This window comes from Protomyctophum parallelum (assembly GCF_964188405.1).
Source record: "Protomyctophum parallelum genome assembly, chromosome: 23".
NCBI lineage: Eukaryota > Metazoa > Chordata > Actinopteri > Myctophiformes > Myctophidae > Protomyctophum > Protomyctophum parallelum.
In genome coordinates, this window is record NC_139715.1 from 34,209,992 (window position 1) to 34,216,218 (window position 6,227).

Below are 6,227 nucleotides of genomic sequence, written 5' to 3' on the forward strand. Positions count from 1 at the left end.
CAGATTCATACGAGGTTTTTCCACTGGACACACACTGGGTCTGATTAACCCATTCTGACCTGAGATCTGATTGATACGAGGTTTTTCCACTGGACACACACTGGGTCTGATTAACCCATTCTGACCTGAGATCAGATTCATAAGAGGTTTTTCCACTGGACACACACACTGGGTCTGATTAACCCATTCTGACCTGCGATCAGATTCATACGAGGTTTTTCCACTGGACACACACTGGGTCTGATTAACCCATTCTGACCTGAGATCAGATTCATACGAGGTTTCCACTGGACACACACTGGGTCTGATTAACCCATTCTGACCTGAGATCAGATTCATACGAGGTTTTTCCACTGGACACACACTGGTCTGATTAACCCATTCTGACCTGAGATCTGATTCATACGAGGTTTTTCCACTGGACACACACTGGTCTGATTAACCCATTCTGACCTGAGATCAGATTCATAAGAGGTTTTTCCACTGGACACACACACTGGGTCTGATTAACCCATTCTGACCTGAGATCAGATTCATACGAGGTTTTTCCACTGGACACACACTGGTCTGATTAAGTACAATAATAAGCTTGAATAAATGTGCTTATAGTCACTTTAAACCAAAATGTTTGCCCCGCAGACTTTGTTGTACATCAAATAGCAGAAATATGCAATCTATATATGCTCACAATTGAGTTGTAAAATCATCTATTTTCGAGCTCTGGCAGTAATAAATGTAAATAACCCAAAAAAACCACCTCCAAAACGACCACCCAGGACATATAATATTATCCCATTAAGCCCGCATTAGACCTTCGATTCTATACAAATGACTTCTAAAACATGACAGTTGTTTTTCTGTTTCTAGGTCAGTGGTGCTCAAACTATTTCATTTCAAAGACCATCCCGATATCATAATTATGTAATTGGCTGCGGACCCCGCAACTGAAAATATGTTGTTCCAGGGACACTCTACAGCTATGAGGTTGTATAGATCTACTATTTTTCAATATCTAGTATAAAGTATAACATAATCCTTAAACCCATTTTGGTGTTATAGCATTACGTTATGCTTTATAGCTACTGAAAAATAGCAGATCTACAAGCTCATAGCGCGCCACCGAGTGGCGCGCTATGAGCTTGTAGGTCTGCTATTTTTGAAAAAAATCGAAGAACGACTGACTATAGAAACATAGCTTTTTCAGAAAACTCAGGATGTATAAAGACATTTTTTTTTAGAATCTGATCTCAGGTCAGAAATGGATTAAACTTAAAACACCAAAAGGGGTTCCTGCCTAGAAGGGGTTATTGTCAAATCTGGTGTTCTCTTTTCCGCATGCAGCGCTCTGCAATTAAACCATTCTGCGCGGGAACCCATTTTGGTGTCAGCATCATGTCATGCTTTAAGCTATTGAAAAACAGCAGATCTACAAGCTCATAGCGCGCCACCGAGTGGCGCGCTACGAGCTTGTAGGTCTGCTATTTTTTTGAAAAATTCGAAGACACTTTTAGAAGCTGATCTCAGGTCAGAATGGGTTAATAATGAAACTGTCAGGATGTAATAGACATTTTTTAGAATCTGATCTCAGGTCAGAATGGGTTAAAATATTTGAAGTGTCTGTGTTGCGTTATGGCTGGTTATGGCTGGCTGTCACAGTCCTCACTGCTACGGTCTTTGGGGTATTTAGTGTTTTAGTGTTTCCATCTGGTGCGCACGTGTAAGCTCTGTCACTTTGGTCATTCAGGCAGTGTTAACCCATTCTGACCTGAGATCAGATTCATACGAAGGTCTCCACTGGACACACACTGGTTCTGATTAACCCATTCTGACCTGAGATCAGATTCTAAAAATGTCAGTCGTTCTTCGATTTTTCAAAAAATATAGCAGACCTACAAGCTCATATCGCGCCACTCGGTGGCGCGATATGAGCTTGTAGATCTGCTATTTTTCAATAGCTAAAGCATAACATGATGCTGACACCAAAATGGGTGCCCGGTCAGAATGGGTTAACTTTGACAGTTTTGATTTAGTTTATAGTTTATTATAGTCAAAGTCTTTTGAATCAAATTATATAGTTTTATAGTCCTATAAAAACGAGAGTTTCAAGGTGTTTAAAAAAATTATTCATGCAGGGATGTATTATTGCTTTGCTCTCTCTGGAGGAAAGCAGCTCATAACTACATTTCTGAGGTTTTTGGATTATTCTTTTTTTGCATGAATCAGTGCTATTGAACACCCTTTACGTCTGTGTGTTGTTTCATAAATCAGTGCTATTGAACACCCTTTACGTCTGTGTGTTGTTCCATAAATCAGTGCTATTGAACACCCTTTACGTCTGCGTGTTGTTCCATAAATCAGTGCTATTGAACACCCTTTACGTCTGTGTGTTGTTTCATAAATCAGTGCTATTGAACACCCTTTACGTCTGTGTGTTGTTCCATAAATCAGTGCTATTGAACACCCTTTACGTCTGTGTGTTGTTTCATAAATCAGTGCTATTGAACACCCTTTACGTCTGTGTGTTGTTTCATAAATCAGTGCTATTGAACACCCTTTACGTCTGTTTGTTGTTCCATAAATCAGTGCTATTGAACACCCTTTACGTCTATGTGTTGTTCCATAAATCAGTGCTATTGAACACCCTTTACGTCTGTGTGTTGTTCCATAAATCAGTGCTATTGAACACCATTTACGTCTGTGTGTTGTTCCATAAATCAGTGCTGTTGAACACCCTTTACGTCTGTGTGTTGTTTCATAAATCAGTGCTATTGAACACCCTTTACGTCTATGTGTTGTTCCATAAATCAGTGCTATTGAACACCCTTTACGTCTGTGTGTTGTTCCATAAATCAGTGCTATTGAACACCCTTTACGTCTGTGTGTTGTTCCATAAATCAGTGCTATTGAACACCCTTTACGTCTGTGTGTTGTTCCATAAATCAGTGCTATTGAACACCCTTTACGTCTGTGTGTTGTTTCATAAATCAGTGCTATTGAACACCCTTTACGTCTGTGTGTTGTTCCATAAATCAGTGCTGTTGAACACCCTTTACGTCTGTGTGTTGTTCCATAAATCAGTACTATTGAACACCCTTTACGTCTGTGTGTTGTTCCATAAATCAGTGCTATTGAACAGCCTTTACGTCTGTGTGTTGTTCCATAAATCAGTGCTATTGAACACCCTTTACGTCTGTGTGTTGTTCCATAAATCAGTGCTATTGAACACCCTTTACGTCTGTGTGTTGTTCCATAAATCAGTGCTATTGAACACCCTTTACGTCTGTGTGTTGTTCCATAAATCAGTGCTATATTGAACACCCTTTACGTCTGTGTGTTGTTCCATAAATCAGTGCTATTGAACACCCTTTACGTCTGTTTGTTGTTTCATAAATCAGTGCTATTGAACACCCTTTACGTCTGTGTGTTGTTCCATAAATCAGTGCTATTGAACACCCTTTACGTCTGTGTGTTGTTTCATAAATCAGTGCTATTGAACACCCTTTACGTCTGCGTGTTGTTCCATAAATCAGTGCTATTGAACACCCTTTACGTCTGTGTGTTGTTTCATAAATCAGTGCTATTGAACACCCTTTACGTCTGTGTGTTGTTTCATAAATCAGTGCTATTGAACACCCTTTACGTCTGTGTGTTGTTTCATTAATCAGTGCTATTGAACACCCTTTACGTCTGTGTGTTGTTCCATAAATCAGTGCTGTTGAACACCCTTTACGTCTGTGTGTTGTTCCATAAATCAGTGCTATTGAACACCCTTTACGTCTGTGTGTTGTTCCATAAATCAGTGCTATTGAACACCCTTTACGTCTGTGTTGTTCCATAAATCAGTGCTATTGAACACCCTTTACGTCTGTGTGTTGTTCCATAAATCAGTGCTATTGAACACCCTTTACGTCTGTGTGTTGTTTCGAAAATAACCAATAGAAAGTAGTAAAACGTGCTTTGGACAAAACCCCTTAACTCCATTGGACCCTCAAACTGTCTGCTTTAGCTAACTCCACCACCTCTCTCCCTCTCAGACTGTCTGCTATAAAGCAGCTAACTCCACCACCTCTCCCCCTCTCAAGCTGTCTGCTATAAAGCAGCTAACTCCACCCCCTCTCAAACTGTCTGCTATAAAGCAGCTAACTCCACCACCTCTCCCCCTCTCAAACTGTCTGCTATAAAGCAGCTAACTCCACCACCTCTCCCCCTCTCAAACTGTCTGCTATAAAGCAGCTAACTCCACCCCCTCTCCCCCTCTCAAACTGTCTGCTATAAAGCAGCTAACTCCACCCCCTCTCCCCCTCTCAAACTGTCTGCTATAAAGCAGCTAACTCCACCCCCTCTCCCCCTCTCAAACTGTCTGCTATAAAGCAGCTAACTCCACCACCTCTCCCCCTCTCAAACTGTCTGCTATAAAGCAGCTAACTCCTCCCCCTCTCAAACTGTCTCCTATAAAGCAGCTAACTCCACCACCTCTCCCCATCTCAAACTGTCTGCTATAAAGCAGCTAACTCCACCACCTCTCAAACTGTCTGCTATAAAGCAGCTAACTCCACCATCTCTCTCCCTCTCTCATATGGAAGTAATTGACAATAAAGTCACAACACCAACTTTGATGAGACAATAATAATATATATGCTTTGTTTTCAAAATATATAAGGTTCTCTTCATTTCCTGATAAATGTATATTTTTCTTTTTTACTGAACAAATTAACATTTTTGAGTCAGGTGGTTTATTTCTCCCCGACAGCCTATCTCTTGCACCCCCCCCCCCCCCTTTTATCTGCGCTGGTTTTCAGCGTAGTTTGTTTGGCCTTCATCCTCCATTCCCCACGGGGGAGGGGGAGGGGGGGCTCTGTTATTGTGAGATAGCGGAGGAGGAATTTGCCGTGAGAAAAAAGAGCTTTGCTCTCATCGTCTCTCTCACACATGCATCAACCAGTGTTGTTTTCGTCGACTAAAACTAAGACGAATAATGTTCGTCGAACTACCTTTTTCAACTGAAGAAAACTAAATGGAAACTAAATTAAAACTATACTATGGTGACTAAAACTAAGACTAAATATACTGACAATTTTGTCAACAAATAAAAACTAGACTAAAATGTTAGGAAGGGACTAGTGGACAAGAGATCCACTATAAGTCATTTTACACTTGGTTGCATGCTGAAAATAGCCGATCTACAAGCTCACAACGCGTCGCAGCTTGTATAATAATAATATTGCAATATAAGAAAATAATGTTTAAAAATACTCGAAGCACCAAAAGTAAAGGTACGCGTTGTGCAGATCTACAAGCTCACAACAATACCATGTAGTGGAAATAAAAGTATTGGAAATTGGAAACACTCAAGTGAAGTTGTTATTATTACCGGTAAGACGCCTGAGGGCACGCCTCCGCCATGGGTGACAGCAGACTGCTGGGCGAGAGCTGGCGCTTTGGAATGGGTGGGGGGGGGGGGGGTGTCAGATCATCATATGGGTGACAGCAGACTGCTGGGCGAGAGCTGGTGCTTTGGAATGGGGGGGGGGGTCAGATCATCATATGGGTGACAGCAGACTGCTGGGCGAGAGCTGGCGCTTTGGAATGGGGGGGGGGGGTCATATCATCATATCCGCCATGGGTGACAGCAGACTGCTGGGCGAGCGCTGGCGCTTTGGAATGGGGGGTAAAGATCTTAATTTTCGGGCCTGTTGAGAACTCCGAGGCTGCACTAATAACAGGCAGAGGTATCGGTGAAAAGGGAGACATCGAAGAGGAAGGATGGATGGGGAAGGATCAACATATGGAATGTCAGAACAGGTCAGCTCCATATATGGAGATCTAAAGGGTTTGAGGTCAGATGTAGAGTTCCGCATGGCCAATATTGTTTTGGACTTTTGGAAGAAAGGGGGAAGTGTTTTGGACTTTTGGTAGAAAGGGGGAAGTGTTTTGGACTTCTAGAAGAAAGGGGGAAGTGTTTTGGACTTCTAGAAGAAAGGAGGAAGTGTTTTGGACTTCTAGAAGTGTAACGAAGTGGTCCTCCGTTACTGATATTTGGCACATTTCAATATGTATATTGTTTGACACACAAAGGAAAAGTCATGAGTTTAACTGGTTTATTGAAAGTATTATGAACATGAAAATACCATTATGTAATATGAGACTGTGTTATGGGTACGTGAATACTGACTGCTTCTGTTCTGTCTGTTCGGGCAAAAGAGTCCCAGGCTACCAGAGCACCATGT